General features: G+C 40.2%; 1 protein-coding gene across 4 annotated transcripts in view; it reads left to right on the top strand.

Annotated features, from left to right (window-relative positions):
- The first annotated feature begins 2,255 nt into the window (after positions 1-2,255).
- RFX3 (regulatory factor X3) overlaps positions 2,256-18,440 on the top strand; it is a 129,159-nt gene continuing 112,974 nt past the window's right edge. Inside the window, exon 1 of one of the 4 annotated variants that reach the window (XM_080372304.1) lies at positions 2,256-4,269. The gene's annotated coding sequence lies outside the window, so the exon portion shown is untranslated. Of the gene's footprint in view, positions 4,270-4,619; positions 4,696-18,440 lie in introns of those variants that run through there. The other 3 variants (XM_080372305.1, XM_080372306.1, XM_080372303.1) reach the window with 3 other exon arrangements.

The following is an 18,440-nucleotide window of genomic DNA, read 5'->3' as shown; positions in this document are numbered from 1 at the left end:
AGTTGAAGATGTCCCTGCTCATTGCAGTGACTGTTGGATTAGGTGACTTTTAAAGATCCTTTCCAACCCAAACTATTCTATGCTTCTATTGACACTCCAAGATCCTAAATGAAGAAGAAAAAACAGTATAAAAAAGCACATCCTGTTCATGCAAACAGCAAAGGACTGACCCTGTGGTCCAAGCCAACTTCACCTAACCCCATACAAGAACCAACAAATTTGTAGGCTTTAGGAGAATGTGTATCACACGTAGCTGGACTACAGGTATGCAGACCACTAAGCAAGTGGAGATATCTGCATCATGGGAGATAGGTAGAAAACACTCAAGAGAACAGTAAGTGACTTTTTATAGCTATAAGGTGGCATACATGTAAGACTGCTATGTGTACTAGTATTTACCAATTAGGTAAGTAATAAATAACTGATTTACTTAAGCAGAATTGTGTGGTGGTCTGTGTATTTACATTATTCAGAAGAACCATAACAAGCAGTCAGACAGTATAGCTCTAGATCTGCACTAAGTTGCTTATCCCTTAACATCAGTGTCGATATGTATCTCCTTTGCTTTCTTCCCCTCATCATGAGCACTCACAAGAAAGGAAAATACAAAACCTAATAGGCTAGACATCAGAGAAAGCAGAATGGCTTGTTTCTTCATATAACAGTTGCCAGGCTCTTCTTGACAAAAGACTTGTGAATGCAAAGCTTACACAAGTTTAAGGGAAGACTGGACAAATTCTTGGAAAAGATTTTGTCTTGGAAAATTTGTCTTGGAAAATCATGCAGGGCTCAGAAAATCTCTGAGCTTAAAATGGTCATAGGGTGGCAAAGTTAACAAGCAAAACACACAACACACTTGTTCTTGGACTTCTCTAGGCATTAACTTATACTAACAGGGCCAATACTACTACTGGATTAGATGAACCCATGGTCTGAAACAGTTTGCTCCTACAGACCCTACTTTGGTATTTTGTATTGTCTTTATACTGTTTCATAAGATATATAGATACTGCATTTTGCACAACATGGCTGATAGGAATGCCTTGTGGTATGTTTCAGATATGCTAGAAATGATACACTGTATCTGAAAGCCATTTGGCATTTGGCATAGGAAACCAACCTATGAAATGGATTTATCACAAAATGGGCTAAGTTGGATGAGATTACTAGACAGGCTAATTCTGACTTTTTATGAACTATCCAAACTCTGTAAGGGTCTGTATTTTGGAAAATATGGCAATGTAATTCTGTTGCAAGATCAAAACCAAATCTAATATCAGAAAAAAGTGGTTCTTAGGAATAGCCTTTCTTCCATTATCATTCTCAACATACAAAATCACAGTATAAATTCCTGTGTATAAAACCAGTTCTTTTTCAGAGGCCCTAAAGTTTTGATTCTGACAGCAAAAGGTGATACTTTTGAAAGCACATGAGCAACTTCTGTCTGACCCTGTTTTAGTTCACCAGTGAAAAACTTCAATTATATACTGATTATTTCTTATCCACATAAGGCATAAAATTATTTTTGAGATACACAGTATCAAGGCTTTTAACAATACAACTACTTTCAATCAATAGTGCTTTCATATTTAATACTGTCATTAGTTACAGAAGTTCTACGAAGCGACTGAATGTTTTTATTATCTTGCAATGGTAACTGTTGACAAGTAAAAAAAAAGATCACCTCTTCAAAAACTAAGATGACATCAAATTGACAAAATTTTGGGATAAAAACTTGGAGAAATGTATTTGACATTATTAGAAACAGAATTTCAGTTTCTATTAGGCCCTGAGTGATCTATGTGGGTATCTCTGCAAATTAGTTTCATAGATGTAAGCATCAAAACATCTAAGTGGTTAAATAATTTCCCTGTAACGAAAGTAGCTACTACCCTCTTTCTGACACAGCAAGTGATCATGTATTTACAGACTGAAATGCTGGTATAGACTAAAATATTCTGCAAATATACTGGCTCAGGGAAAGAAGTATAGCAATATTTATATATGTAAGTTTTAAATTTCTGCCCAGGCCTGAATTAGGTTTGATCTACTTTTTCCACAGACACATAAAGTTCCATGATTTAAGAACGCAAATCAAAGCGCAATGCTTTTATCCTTCAACTTTACCACAGCTCACCCTGTTCATCTTGCCATGCAAATAAGCATGCAAGTGACAAATGATGCGATGGAAAATACAGTACCGTATCAAGAAGTAAAAAAACGGGATGAGATGAATGTTGCTAAAGCTCAACCATGGAATTGAGTCACATTGTTCTAGCAACAATTTTCTGGTAAAACTGCTCAGTGTCTGACACCCCTTTTTGTCCTTTGCATTGTTCACATGAAATTTAAAAGTCAATGAAAACACAAATCATCAATTCTTTCAATGTACTACCAGCTAAATAAAACTACCTGTATTTGCTGGATAGTTACAATGAAAGATTATCAAAATATCTTTTTACTCCAAATTATTTGACTGCCTAAATGCATTGCTATGTATTTTTATTAAATTACATTGCTTATGTAATTTATCTTAAGTGTTTCTGATTGACAAGGCAAGTGAGGGACCATCCACTCTTAAAACACTCAAGACACCCACTGAGGTTGAAGATCCCAGCGGAGCAGTTACAAGGTTAGGATCTCAGGAAGATTAGGTTTCACCGCAGGAAATAGTAAAACATAGCTTCAGTTGGAGAAGTGCAGAGTTTTATTAGTTCAAGATTGTTCTGTTACAGACTTAAAGCTCCATCAGTTAAGGTTTTATTTTTATATACGTACAGATTTTTGACTTTTATTATAAATAGTTCTTACAGCTACGATAGTTACATGGGGCCCTGAAAGTCACAGTAAATCTATTAACAGTTTGAAAACATTCCTGTGGTACGTAACAGCAATTTTGATCTGTTGATCTAGGGGCAGGTATAGTGGAGTGGCAGGGTATATGAGGCGAATGTCTGGTGCTTACAGTGACAGGTATGAGGAAGATGTCAGGACTGTTAAAACGTGTGGGTAACGGAACATGTGAGGATACAGACAAGTACATTGGAAACAGTCATGAGGCAACTACACAGTTAACAGATTACAGGTGATTGTTAACAATACGGAGAGCAGCAGCTGTATACAAAGCTGCAGATAGGGATGCACTGGGATTACATACACCGTATTAGCCTTTAGATGTGTGGGCCCTGTACATAGCCAGGAAACCACCTACACCTCGATGTCACCTGTCCCCCCAAGTACCCATCTAGAATGAACACACATGCACTGCCAGGTGGAGAGCAGCCCGGTTTCACAGCTGTCAGCACCGCACCCACGACCTCCACGGCCCCACCGCTCGCATGGGGGTCGAGGCCCGTAGGCGCGGCAAGGCCAAGAGGACCCGGGGCAGCCACCGGGCGCCCTAGGCCTTGTCTCGGCCACAGCGCGGCCTTTCGCCTCACGCCCGCATGAGCCTCGCGCGGGCTGGGGCACGGCGGAGCTGCGAGCCGGGCCGCCGCCGTCCCTCCCGCCTTAAAATGGCGGCAGCCGGGCAGCTCCCCCACCGCCACCGGCCCTCGCTGCCATTTTCCGAGGGAAGGAGGCGTGGGGCGCCTGTGACAGGCGGCGGTAGGCGGGGGAGAGCCGCCGCCGCCCGGCCTAACTTCCTGTCCGTCCCGCCTGGCGGCAGCTCCCTCGCCCACCGCCGGGCGCTGTGCGGCCCCCTCGCCGGCAGCGCGCCGCAGCCGAGCCCCCTCCTCCTCGCCCGCCGGAAATGGCGTCAGGCGGCCGCGGGCCCGACCCAGGCAGCACCCGCGCTGCCACGCCCCTCGCCGCCGGCCCCGCGCCGCTAACCGCCGCCGGCCGCCTGCCCGCCGTACCTGCGCGCGCCCGCTCGCCTCGGCGGCCCCGGCGCGGCGCCAGAGCCCAGGCGGTGCCCGGCCCGGCTGAGCTTCTCCCGCCCGCCTCGGCGCCGTCCGTTAGGGCAGGCCCCGCCTCTTCCGGGCCTCTCCGGCTGGGCCGCCGCCTCCTCCTCCCTCGCTCGCTCTCTCTTTTGTGAGTTATAGCAACCGTTGCCTTGTGAATCAAGCGCCATAGTCACCGTAGTCCTGGCGACTGTTACCCATCAACAACAACCGCTCCTCTCCTGCTCCTCCTCCTCCTCCTGCTCCTCCTGCTGCTGCTCCTCACCCCCTTCCTCATCGTCACCCACAACAACAACAACAACAACAACAGCAGCCACCTCCAGCAGCAACGACAGCGGGAACGCCACCACAGCCCGCCTCAGCCCAGGTGAATATGCTTGTCGGGCGCAGGCCGGCCCTCCCTCCGCTCGCCCTCCCCCGGCCGCCGCCTCACCCCTCCTCGCAGCATCCGGGCCGAGGCTGCTCCCTTGGGCTGCGCGGCTCGCTGCGCTGCGCAGCGGTGAGGGGGACGTGGGTCGCCTTCCCGGCTCCCCCGCTTGCCTCCGCCATCTCCCCCTCTCCGTCCCTCTTCCCCGTCCGTCTCGCCCCCCGCGACCCCCGCCCCCGGCCCCGCTGGGTGGACTTTGCGGCGGGGTGGGGAGGGCGTGCTTCGGCGGTGCGGTTGGGATGGGGCGGGCTGTCGGGCGGGGAGGGAGCTGGCCGCGGTGCGAAGTGAGGAGGAAGAGAGGCTTGGTGATGATGGGCATGGAGGCACGCTTCTGGGACTTGCAGGACAATTGCTTGAATGCGGTGGGTATGCATCTTACTTGGTCACTCGTTTGCACGGACGGGGGAATGTGGACATCAAGGAACGAGGCTCCGGCCACGGTCTGAGGTTACTTACTTCACAGCCGAAGAAAACTGGGGGTGGGAGGAAGGATGCAGCTAAGACGGATCCTGTAGCACGCCAAGAGCTGGGCTTCCCCCCCCCCCCCCCCCCCCCCCCCCTTCACTTGTAGGGGCCTTGTTCGGATTTGATGCGACTACTAAATACTGCAGATTTTTATGAACTTGCTGTATTTTTTTAATCATGCTCATGTGCTGTCGATCATAGCAATCACTCTACTGTGTTTTACATAGCAATGTAGCTCTTTTATTCATATTCAATTTGCTGCTTATTTTAGTGCAAGCTGTATGTTCTTTCTATTGTGAAGTCCTTTTTTGTTTATTCAGTACCCTCACCCATACACCGAGTAGCAGGGTTTTTTTCTTGCACTCCTTTTTAAATGATGCTTTCATACAACCAGTGTAGTATGGAACATCGCATGTGTAGATTATGCACGGTGAGTTAACGTTCATGTGGAGAGAATCCATTTCAGTTTCCTTAAACTCTCCATAATGAAGGAAATTCAGGGTATTGACTGAGTTTGTACTGAGCAGCAAAGAAAGGACAAAACAAGAAATAGTATTTTTACTGCTCTTTCAGGAGTGCATTTGAGAAAGAGGGAAGAGGCAGCTTTGTACCTTTCAAGGAGCTGTAGTAGAAACTGGGTTATTAATGAGAATGTTTTGCATTTTTTTCACTCCAAAATGCTTGTTTTCTTCATCCTTTTTTGTAATTGCTTATTAAAATCTAAAGCTTTGTGTCATCAGTGGCATCAAATCATACTTCTGTATACTTTTTAAATTCTTTCAGATAAAGTGAATTTTTGGCATCTATGATGGCAGTGAAATTTTCTTTTAAAATCTCCATATCCAGTTGCACTCTCCCCTTTGACCTGTCAAATCATGTGTCGTTGAGGCAAGCTTTTTTCTTCTTGAAGTGACGACTTATTTCCTTATTGCTTTATTTAGTAAAATAGTTAGGAAAAAGGATGTGCTTGTTTTTAATCTAAAACGTACATTTTAATTGTATCTATGCTCTTTCTATTTTTACATCTGTAGAACCCTGGGTAAAATGCAGGGTTTCTCATTATAATTTCAACAATATATTTGTTTGTCTCACATTGGATCTACCAATTAATGTGACAGGGGCAGTTTTTCCAAGTAGCTATCAACTAAAAAACATGCTAAGTAGTTAGTGCATTGTTGATACCAACATTTCTTGAGCTAACGCGTATTGGATCTGTATTTTTTTTTATGTATATTTCATGAGCCGGCAGGAGCTTAGAAAATACATTATTTTGAGTAATGACCAAAGGTTTCTGTGTTGTCATCTTTTTATGATTTTACTTAAGGTACAACCGTATGCTGATTTTCTAGGTCCTGCTGTCAAATGACTTCTAAAGGCATTAAGAATTTTCAGCGAGTTATGGTACTGTATTAGTTATATGGCGCATTTAAATCTTAATGTATTTGTTATTAATTTTATTGCGTAGTTTATGCAATTCGTTGGTTGTGAAATCATTCCTGTCATTTACCATTGTTGAAAAGAGATGTCAGTTCTGCACCATGCCTTTCCTGAGTAGTCCTCTCACAGCAGGACAGAGTACTTACTATTTGGGATGGAGTCCTTCTTGGGTGTTGAAATCTGTCTTTGCAGAACATGTATGCAGAGCCTGGGTAGCAAAAGAAAGTGCGTGCATCAGCTGCGACACAAACTTTCTGTGAGGAGACATACAGATGTTTCATAAAAAATCAGAATCAAAAAGTACATCATACTGTCTGAAAGCAAAGACCTTTTTTATACTAAGCCACGCTTTCTTTAGGCAGTGACTGCAATTTGGAAAGTAATAGTGCAGTTGTAATCACTTTTTTTAATATTGTTGACTCTTTATTCTCTCTGAAATACTGTAATGATCACAGAGGAGATCTGGATTTTGCATTCTGATTCCCTAATGCCCACAGCTATCAAAATAGTTGGTATTTGTGATGCTAACCGGTGTTTGAAAATGAGGTGGCTTGTCATTTTTATTTTTATTTTTTGAATTCATTGGTTTTCATGACTTCAGACTGTGTAACTAATTGTGTTTCAACATATACTAATGAGCCTATCTGTATCATATGCTTTGTCGTGCTGTTAGTGAGCTAGCCTACATGGTGCTACTGTGGAGAGAAAGCCTTTCAGTAAGGTAATATAGGTAAACAAAAGAGGAATCAAAGGTACAATGGTGTTAAAGAGTTTAAAGTCAGGGTGCTTTATTTAATAATTAGGTTCAGCTTTGTTAGCACTGTCCCATTTCTTGTTCCTGCCTGATACAGTAGTTTGTTAATCACAAAACTGTCTACAGAAATAAATGTAGCCATTTCTTTTCATTTACTAAACTTTGCGTAGAGAGGGAAGGCTGTTACCATTTTCCTACTTGAAATGTAAGTAAGTATCTAAAATGCAGTGATCTTTTATCACTGCAGTTCCTTTTGGTGTTCTAGCTGGTGTTTCTGGTTTCCATGCTTTACATTGTCCTCCTATGAAAGGCTTCTTTCCCTCTTAAAATATTCCATATTAATTTTATTTTTACCTGCAGTCTCCAAAACTTACTAACTGCAGGTATTGTCATACGGAATACTTAAAAAATGTGTAGCCTTTATATCAGATACGACTCTTAAAAGTCCTTTTTAAAAATTATTCTCAGTTGAAACATGTTGTGAACGCATCACAAATACACACAGAACAAAATAATAAGCTTTCAGTGGTATGGTAGTGTCCTTGTAGTTGGAGTTCCATTTCAAAATCAAGCTCTGTCAAACGAATGTATTAGAATACCAAAAGTGATCATGTTTTTAAATTGTGAATAAAACTACTTTATTTTTTTTTTCCTTAGTAAGAATGAGGGCTGAAAGCATGATTAAGATTTTTTAAATGAATAGGCTAATGTTTAAAATGATGTTTTTCTGTTAGCCACAAGTTTATTATTTATTTCTGGTAAAGTTGGTTGTCAGTCACAGCAGTACTTCTCTTTTTCCACAGGTGTTATGTATACCCATACTTTGGAAATTTAAGGAGAGTGCATATACTGATTTGGCTTGTTAGGGACAGATGGCTGATTTAAACAGGTGTCACTTTCATTTCTTGTGCATTGTTGAAACTTCCAGAGGTTTACAAAAGAGCTGCCTAAAGCAGGTGATGGTCTCTGCTTTTGTAATTATCAAAATACACTTTTTTAGGAAATTATTTTGCCAATGACTAGGTGTGTTTTAATAGTTAACATGTCATATCAGAGTTTGAAGTGTTCCATGTTTTTAATTCTTTTCCCATTGGACTTCTAAAGGAGATATGACTATTTGGGTGTGAAATTTAGTGGTTTATGACTGTGTGGATAGCTGTAGTCCTAATAATTTTCATTCTTGCAAGACCAAAAGCAGATAATAGTGCTTGGTGTAACAGTTTGTTTCACTGAATTACTTACCTTTTTTTCTTAATGAATTTGTCATGTAAGAATGTGTTTTTAATAAAAATAGCCTATTATTAAGAACACAGGAGTAGTTTCAAACTTCTGTGTTTTTTAAATTTTTAAAATATTTTATTATTCAATATTATAACTTCCTTAGTTATAAAAGATTTTAATAAAGGATTACATTGAAATTTTATTTCCAATTATTAGTAGACATTTTTTGTTTCTAAGGGTTCCTTTTTTCTTCTTTTTAACATTGTCTTTTTTATAACAATGACTGGTATTTATTCGTAGTTCTTAGTTATTTTCTTTCTACTAGATGCACCAGAGGGTGCTATGCTATTTGAAATATAAAATGGAAAGAAAATCCTTAATATTCTTTCATCAAAATACACTGATAATTTATATGGGATTTGACTAAATCTTACTGAATTTTTTCTACTTTTTCCTGTGCATTGCAATATAGTAAACTTACTATTTTGGCAATATTTTGCTAAAAATCATGGAAAAAATTGGAGTTCCACATTTGAGTATGTCCATGTGTGTAGAGGGGTGTGTGTGTGTGTATGCATACATACACTTAAAATACAATCCCTGCTCATTGAAAGAGAACAAAGAATTATGTGTAAATTTCAGCTATATGATATACAGACATAACAGTTTATGCTTATTGAGCTAAATTATTGCTCGTCTGAAAAGTTAGATGGACTTGCCTGAGAGATGCATGCATTTTGGAGTCACATTTATTATATGTATTATTTTTCAACTATATTCACATTTTATGTAACTTGTTCATTTAGAGCTGAATTCTTTTTAAAGAATGCCTTGCCCTATATGGATTTTTTTGTTGGTTTTTTGTTTTCCTTTCTCACTGAAACTCTTCCTGGATGAAACTGCAGTTGAAGCTTACCTGTTTACTTCTGAATTGCAAAAGAGACAGGAGCTTTAGCTGATTAGGGTAGATATTTTTTTCCATCAATCACTAGTTCTGGGAAAGAAAAAAAACCCATCCCCCAGAAAAGCCACAACCCCAAGCCCCCCAAAAGAAAAAATAGACAGATTATAATTTCATTATTGTAACTTCTCTAGTTTAATAATAGCTATTGCTTTGCCATATACTGTAAGACTAATAAGGCAATGCTTTTTTGTGCATGTGGATGGATAATGGTGTCTAGTTCAGTTTAATTTCCCTTTGGAAACCTATGAGCTGGGATAGTGCACATTAAATTGCTTGGTTTTGCACAGCTGTCTTTAGTTGGTTTTTCTGTTACACCATGGCAAGTTGTTTGTCTTTGGTCTTCTAACCAGATTTAGTGGCCCAAAATGAAGAGACAATGGACTATAATGTTAAGTTGAATTTAATACAGGAATTTTTGGTTTCACAATATACATTTTATTGAGGCATGGAAGGTTAAATTCTAGCAATTCAAGCTTCCTCTGTAAATTCCTAACTTATTTCTAACCTGTCTTACTTGTTCAAGTTCCTATATGACATCCATGACAGTACTATGGGAACACCAAAGATTGTATATTAATCACTAAATTTGAGCATACTTTTAACATGTGATGTGTTTATTCATTAATGAGAGGAAGAAAATACCTAGCACCGTTTTTAAAAGTAATTTCATCTGCCCATGGACCCAGTACATTGAGTATACCTCAGCTTCTTAGGCATTCTCTGAGTAAATAATTTCTTTAGTTCTTTCATTTTCTTCTTGTCAAAGACTTATTTCAAATAAATTTATAAAGTCTTTAAGGCAAAAACTATGTTATCTAGATTTTGTTCAGGCTTTGTATGCTGCCACTACAACTAGTGATTCAAAGCCATGTATCTGCCAAGTAAATGGCTTCTCTCTTCTGTTTTATTACCTCATAATAATTAATCTAGCTGTGTTTTCTCTTACACACCACCTCAGGGATGTTTTCTAAGTGTGCATTTTAAGGTTTTTTTTTAAAGTGTGTGCTTAAAATCAGTGTAGTGAAATCCTGCAACGTTGCAAGGCAAGAAACAAGCAAATCTGTTAAAAGGTGCAGTTGCATTTGAGTCAGTTTACTTCGGTTCAGGTGGTCTGGTTACTTCTTTTTCTGTGGGGTTAACTATACTTCTCTTACAAAGAATTGAAAAAGTTAATAGGATTCTGAGCCAGACCTACTTAAAACACAATTACTACGATTATATATAGCTATTTTATGCTTATGTGGAGTTGAAATTTGGAAATGTATTTTTAGTTCCAATGAGCTAGTTCATATCTGCTGAATTTTCAGGTGATGCATTGTGTATTGTTTCTGAAGTACCTGTGATCTGATTTTCTTTCCCTCTTGCCTCGCCAGTGTACCTACATTTGGGGAGGGGAGAAGCGAGAGCACTCTTGTTTACATATCTCCTTTAATCTGACAGTGATACTGGATGTTGATAGACTATATGAAAATTTTACTTGCTAGTGAATTAGATGACCAGGTTTGTGAATTTGAGCTGATGTCTTTTGTTGTGACCTGTTGCGAATTATCCACAAAGCATTTACAAAAGTTGCTATTTTTCTGGAGAGCCTCATCTAAACAAAATTAGATTCTATTGCGTGAACTTTTTGTTCCTTATCTCTTGGTGTAACGTTCTGCACTGTAAACAGCTGAGAGAGCAATTTGACAGTGCAAGTCTCAGAGGAGTTGAACCACGAAAAGTAACTAGTATTTACTAAGGAGGTAAATTAGTCTACTCATTATAGGTAGATGAAAGCAAAAATAACAATGTAACTGTAGTTTTCTTGCCATTGGAAGGAGTGGTGAATGTCAGCATTTCTGTGTTATGTTAAATGCCTCATAAATTTGGGTAAAACCTAAGCATCTCTCATCACATAACTGCAAACCCAGTGCACCAAAATCTCAGCTTACTATTATTCCTTGTAATACTCTGTCTGAGATTCACCTTTTATTTAACTGCTGCGGAAAGTTTTCACATTTTCTCATCTAGAGCTCTGATTTGGGTTTTTTTCCAATTAGACGTGCTGTATTCTTACCTCTTTATTGTTCTGTAGCTTGACATAAGCAGGAGAGACAATAGGTAAAGATTTAGTGAAGTAAGAATGTTTCTTATTCCACATTCTTGTTGATGGGAATGTTTCTTATTCCACATTCTTGTTGATGGGAATGTTTCTTATTCCACATTCTTGTACACAAAGGGTTGTTAATTTGTATTTCTAGTTAAGTTTTTACATACTGTGTTTATTAATGGGATTTAATGTTAATTGCTTTGGACCTTTCGGAAAATTTTGAAAGGTACAGGAAATAAAAAAAAACAAACCTTAAAACTAGGACCAGGCCCAGCCAGCATGGGTTTATGAAAGGCAGGTCCTGCATGATGAACCTTACCTTCTTCTACAACAAGATGATCTGCCTAGTGGATGAGGGAAAGGCTGTGGATGTTGTCTACCTGGACATTAGTAAAGCCTTTGACACCTTCTCCCACAGTATTCTCCTGGAGAAACTGGCTGTGCTTGGCTTGAACAGGTATACTTTACGCTGGGTAAAAAGCTGGCTGGATGGCCGAGCCCGAAGTGTTGTAGTACATGGAATTACATCCAGCTGGCAGCCTATCACAAGCCGTGTTCCCCATGGCTCAGTGCTAGGGCCAGTCCTGTTTAGTATCTGTATTGACGATCTGGAGGATTGGAATGAGCCCAAACTCATTGAGTTTGCAGTGGACACCAAGTTGGGTGGGAATGTTGATCTGCTGGAGGACAGGAAGGCTCTGCAGAAGGATCTGGACAGGCTGGACCGATGGGTCGAGGCCAGCTGTATGAGGTTCAACAAGGAGAAATGCCAGGTCCTGCACTTGGGTCACAGCAACCCCACAAAATGCTACAGGCTCAGGAAAGAGTGGCTGGAAAGCTGCCTGCTGGAAAAGGGCCTGGGGGTGCGGGTTGGCAGCGGCTGGGCATGAGCCAGCAGGGTGCCCAGGTGGCCAAGGAGGCCAGCAGCACCCTGGCTTGTGTCAGAAGCGGTGTGGCCAGCAGGGCAAGGGAAGGGACTGTCCCCCTGCACTGGGCACTGGTGAGGCTGCATCTCGAACCCTGTGTTCAGGTTTGGGCCCCTCACTGCAGGAGGGACGTAGAGGGGCTGCAGCGTGTCCAGGGAAGGGCAAGGGGCTGGGGAAGGGTCTGGAGAACAAGGCTTGCAAGGAGCAGCTGAGGGAACTGGGGCTGTTTAGTGTGGAGGAGTCTTGTGGAGACCTTATTGCTCTCTACAGCTAGCTGAAAGGAGGTTGTAGTGATGTGAAGATACGTCTCTTATCCCAGATAACAAGCAGCAGGACAAGAGTAAATGGCCTCAGGTTGCGCCAGGAGAGGTTTAGATGGGATATTAGGAAAAGTTTCTTCACTGATAGGTTTGTCATGCATTGGAACAGGCTGCCCGGGGGAATGGTTGAGTCACCATCCCTGGAGCTGTTTAAGACTTGTAGATGAGGTGCATAGGAATATGGTTTAGTGATGGACTTGGGCAGTCCTGCGTTAATGGTTGGACTTTATCTCAAAGGTCTTTTCCAACCTAAATGATTCTATGACTCTACTTGCCTTAATTAAATACCCATGCTTGATTTTCAAAGTGTTTCTTTTAGGAAAAGAGTTGTTCTATAATCACAATTTTAAACTAAATTTACTCAAAATTTCTGATTGAGAAATCTAAAATTAGTTGTCAGATCATACACATTTTAAAGTTAGTTGAGTGATAGAAAGTTAATGTTTAGCTAAATATTTGTAACTCTACAGACACCCATTCATAAAATTAATTTATGATTTGTGAAAACTATTTAGACTACTTCTGCCTTAAGATCTGGCTGTATGCAATGTTACATTAGCCTTGGGTAGTAAGGAGCAGTTGACCTACCTGCATAGTAGCTGACTCACCTAATTAGCTGTTAGCCATGAGGTGAAATCAACATGCTAGTTTGAGCATGTGGTAGCTAAGGTCTTGTCAACATGTGGGTATCTGTTTTGTATTTAGTTCACTTCTATTTTATTTGGTCCACTCTCTTAAACCACTTCAACTGAGTTACAATTTGCAAAAGAGTTGATAATAAAATGAATATGGAAGAGTTATTTGTTTTCTGTCAGATTTAGTACAAGGAAAAATGTAAAATCCAGTACACTTTTACTTCCTCGGAGTTGATTCTGCGTAATAGTAACAGCAATTCCCTATAACTTCTAGGAGGACTTTTCTTTGGACTTTCTGAAAGGCATGAAAACTCTTCCATGAGTTGTACCATCCTTACAGTTGTTTTAAGGAGTAAAACATGCTTAGTTTTAGAATGGTGCTATGTAGCACAGAAATATAGTTCCATTCCTTTATTTTGTGGAAATCCTTTTGTGCTCAAATTCTGGGTTTTGAAGTGAAACAAGTGTGAATGTGCTAAGACGAATGCTCAGCTCTTTGTGATATGTCTCTTCCCAGCTTTCCAGGTGGTTTCTGATGGAAGCTTGTCTTGGGTTGCTCTGGTTTTCTCCAGCTCTTTCGAGAACTGGAAACTCCTTAACTCCTTTGTACTGCGAGGAGTATTTTTTAAATTATATATATATACCTGATGGGGTATTTCAAGGAACAGTACTGGGCAGGTAAATTTGTAGAGGTTTTGGTGCTCTGGGTCTGTAGTTATGGGCAGATGAGAGACTTAGGGTTTTCTAAGCCTCAGGCTGGTTCATACAGTTCAGGTTTTGTGACTGAAGCATACTTCACTAGCAAACTTATGTCAAACCAAGGGAAGGTTTATTTGCAATAGGCTGAGAATTAGAGTTGGTCCTACAAAGCAGTAGCATAATTTATTATGCAAGCAGTGATTCTGGTTAATGGAACAGAGCTCTTTACTAGTATTTTAAAGGTTGGGGGTTTTATGCATGTTCAGTTGCAGCTGTTTTATGAAGGTTTCTTAATGCTGTTGTTTCAAGCCATCCATATGGTCAGTAGTCAGATAACCTTATGAACTTGTACAGTCTGGAATATGCACATTTCAGATACCATCTTACCTCAAGAGTTGTTTGAGGAGTCAACTGTTACTAAGATTTAAATTTCAGATAGTAAAATTACTTGCCATGATCCTGGTATGAGCTACTGAGTCAAGTTTTGTGTCTTAACAGGGCTTGAAGGTGTTAAGTATCTTCACTGCTTGTTGTTGGTTGAGTATATATTTCTCCTGATTGAATCCTGAAGAAACTGACATTTCATGACTTAAAGGAAGAGCTAGACACAGTGTCATGACTTCAGTGCAGTGGCCAACTTTCGTGACCTAATGAAGAGGTATTCTTCATGTGGTCTTGAGTCCCAGCTTGTGACATCGCAAACATATTTCAGGCAACTTACATGAAGGGGAGTGTTAGGATTACTTTACATGTGGAAGACTGCCTTTTAGGGGTTTCCAGGGCTTGATTTCAGGATGACCTGCTAGGTTATATGGTTGGAACCTGAAACAACTGTTCTGTAAATCTCAGCAGCTCTTAATGGCTTGTGTCCTCAGCACTGTCGTAAGTTTGGGATGCTCAAAAGTTCTTGTGTTATCATAGCGTGTTGTTGGTTACATGTTATAATCCAAGGATGGTAACTCTTCAGACACAGCTGACTTTCTTGAAAGCTCAACATCAGCAGGCTGACCATCTGTAGCCTACTGAAACAAGGTAAATTGGGGCCAGCAGTTCATTCTTTTTCCTCTACTGAAAATAACTGATGTTTTTAATAAAGTATAGGATTTTCTTCCCACACTTTATAATGTGGGAAAAGGTATAATGTCCAAGGCAGAAAAGCAGATAGGAAATGGGAAGTTATGTTTTGGTCATCTGTGGTAAGGTGTGTGTAGGGGAGGTTTTGATCAGAAATGATAGAAGTAGTTGTTCCAAAGTTTGTTGTATACGAAGGCCAATGTAGCAGGGTTTGGCCATTAACAATGGCTTCACAATGTAATAGGGTGTTAATCCTGCAGATTGAGATATTAATTGTTAGTATGATAAGGCCTGTAATAAAATGATCAGTGTCATCCCCGTAAACCAAGCTGCCTGGTCACAAGTGTAACTTTTGAATTTCAGCTGTGCTTCTGAACTCTCAACAAGTTGCTCTCATTGGCTAGTATTTATACTTTGTTTTTAAAAAATGTTTATTCTACATGCAGAACTTCTGTCTTTCATGTACTAATTCAAAAGCTTTTTATGTACTCTACTGAGAGCATTTAACCTGTTAGTATGGAAAAGGTTAATTTTGCCATAAAACCAAAGGAACAGAAGATGCTTAGGGCACTCAGTGCTGTGTGGTGTCCTGTCCTGTTTGGTTCTGTTGGGTTTTTTTCCTCAAAGAGCAAAAGAAGTGTGGCAGGTAATTTTATAGGAGTAAAAATCACCTAGGCATTGCTAGGGCATTGCTTTTTAATTATTATTTTAAATATATTATTAAAATAGAACAATACAATTACATTATTAAAATATATTATTATTTTTAATTTAATTGCTTTTTAATCTAGGTGATCCACCCTTGTCAAATGGAGTTACTTGCATTATGGCAATGGGTAAAACTGGTGGTTTTCACATCATTGACTGTTATCATGCTGTTTCTGTATTAAGTATATTTTCTTAAATAGTCTGTTAAATGTCCTGCATAGAGTGTTAGAAAGTGCATCTTTTCTTACAACAGACTTACAGATTATCTCTTATGAGCATGGTATTCTTGTGCTACTTGGTGAAATCTAGTATGGAAGCGGTCACTGAGAAAAAGACTCTTTTTTTTAACTTACTTCCACAGTAACATACTGACCAAAAGGGTCAGTCCTGTGCAGTTGTCCAGGTCTTCACAGACCCTCAACTGGCAGTCTGTAGACTGCAGGCTTGGGACAGAGTGGCTGGGAAGCAGCACTGTGGAGGAGGCCCTGGGGCCTGGGTGTCAGTGAGCTGAACTTGATCCGTCAGCGTGCTTGGTCAGTATAGGGGAGACAACAGTATCTCTTGGGCAGTATGAACAAGGGTATAGGCAGGAAATTGAGGGAACTTACCATCCCACCCCTCTCTGCACTTCTTAGGCAACGTCTACATCCAGTTTTGCCCTCGCTGTCCTGCCATTATGGGAAAGACATTGGTGAATGGGAGTAAATTCAGCAGAAGGCCACTGAGACAGCCAGATGCTGGAGCACATGTGCCTGTGCAGAGACACTGAGGGACCTGAGCTTGTTCAGTTGGGAGGAGAGATTGTTAGGATGCCTGAAATTATCAGCCTTCCATAATATCCATGAGGAGGTAATCAACAAGATGGAGACAGGCTTTTCACAGCTGTGCATGGTGAAAGGATGATAGACAATGTTCACAAGTTGAAATGAGGGAGATTTAGGTTGGAGATAAGGAAAATCTTTTTCCCCATGAGGACTGCCCAGCAATGCAGCTGGGGCCAAGCAAGGTTTTGACATCTCTGCTCTTGGAGATTTTCAAGCCCTGAGTGCATGAAGCCCTGAGGAACTTGTCTGATGCCAAGTGTGAGCCTGCTTTGGGAAGGAAGTTTAAGAGCTCTTGAGATCCCTGGCAGCCTGAACTATAATATAATTTTACTTGTGATTCTTTACAGCAGAAATTCCTAGACTGTGATCTAGTTTGTCATCTTTTTCTTCTTGGCCAGTTCGGTTTCTTAGGCCTAGAGCTAAAATCACAACATAGTTGTCTTGAGATATATCACAAAAACATAGTTTGTGTGCCCAAGAGACAATATCCCTAGCAACGCAGAACTCTTGTGTTCCTTTTTGCTTCAGTGCATTACTACCATTATGTTATTTTGGTCCAGCACTTTTCCCCCTGGATTTCACAAACTCAGGATCATACATAGACTGGATTCTGTGCATTTATTTATAAAATATTTTACAATGAAACATTCAGAATTTTCACTGGAGCCCTGCAGAGGCAAAAATAATAGCAGTAGAGAAAATTGCACTAGAAGGCAAACAAATTTGTTCGGTCTCTTCAGGAGAAAGGAACTATGAACAAAGCCATTTTAAAAACAAGAAGGAAAGGCCTTAGTTGAATGCCTGGCAAAACCAAACCCCATTTGTCAATTTCTGTGCACTTCTATTTGTGTGTATTTATTAGGGTCTTAATTTGCAGTTTTTAATGCTTTTGTTGCAGTGGAAGAGGAAAACCAGCAAACTTAAAATTCTTATTGGCAATTATTTGAAACTTTAAAATAAATTGGATAATTTCCTAGCTTTGTTGAGACCAGTTCAGGGGCATTGATGAAACAATCTATATTTGGCTAACTGCCTGGTGATTTGTAAGTGGTATTCAACAAATATGATGGCTGGGAATCTGAAGAGGTGATTTTTTTGCTGTGATGAGGGTATCTAAAATCTTATCCTATTACTCATCTGTATTCCTGTTAATTTCAACAAGAACCGGATTGTGTCCAAAAAAGGATTTAGGAAGTGAGGATGAACATTTCTCAGTGTCTGTAAAGAAGCGTTTGTTTAGAAAAATGTTTGCTTTATCATATAGCTTGAAATACAACATTAATAGCAATGATGGAGATGAAGAGCAGTGGTCTGAGGAATTGTGCATAGCAGTAACTACTATTGACAAAATCAGAAAAATAGTTTCAGAATCAATGCTTCTATTGAGTGAAGTAGTTCTGTTAGGTTTTTTGTTTGTTGGTTTTAGTTTTGTTTGTTTTGGCTGGTGTTTGAGCATTGTGGGGCGTTCAGATGCCAAAGTCCATAGCAAAATTAATGTATCTCTTGCTCTTGTTCAACACTGCTTGAGGGATAAACAAAGGCATATATATATATATATAAAAATAATTATGATAAATATAGTCTTGATAATCAAGGCAGTATTAGAAAGTAATCTCTTTGTTTATGCCTTAATCACTGAATTTGGTTCAGCTAACAATGAAGTATCTGCATTTAAATAATCAGATACACTTGCATTTTGATTTTACTTACAAGTTATTAAACTGGCCTCAAATTCAGGAATGTTAGTGGAAGAGGGACATAAGTTTCCATAAAGTGTTTGCAGTGCATTTTTTCCTGGGAAAAATCCTTTTTCCAGTTGAACTAAACTGAATGCACAGTGAGACTTGAAATGTCCTGAAAGATTTAACACCAGTACTTTTTTCAAGTACCTCTATTCTACTGTGTTTGTCTTTAAGAATGTTCCTGTCAAGTAAGGTTACATGTCTGACTTCTACAAGTCAGTGATTAAAGTGAATACCAAGGAAATTAAAGTGG

The sequence above is a fragment of the Falco punctatus genome (assembly GCF_963210335.1).
Source record: "Falco punctatus genome assembly, chromosome: Z".
Taxonomy (NCBI): Eukaryota; Metazoa; Chordata; class Aves; order Falconiformes; family Falconidae; genus Falco; species Falco punctatus.
The sequence above is the reverse complement of the archived record's forward strand: the minus strand, read 5'-3'. Positions and strand labels throughout refer to the sequence as shown.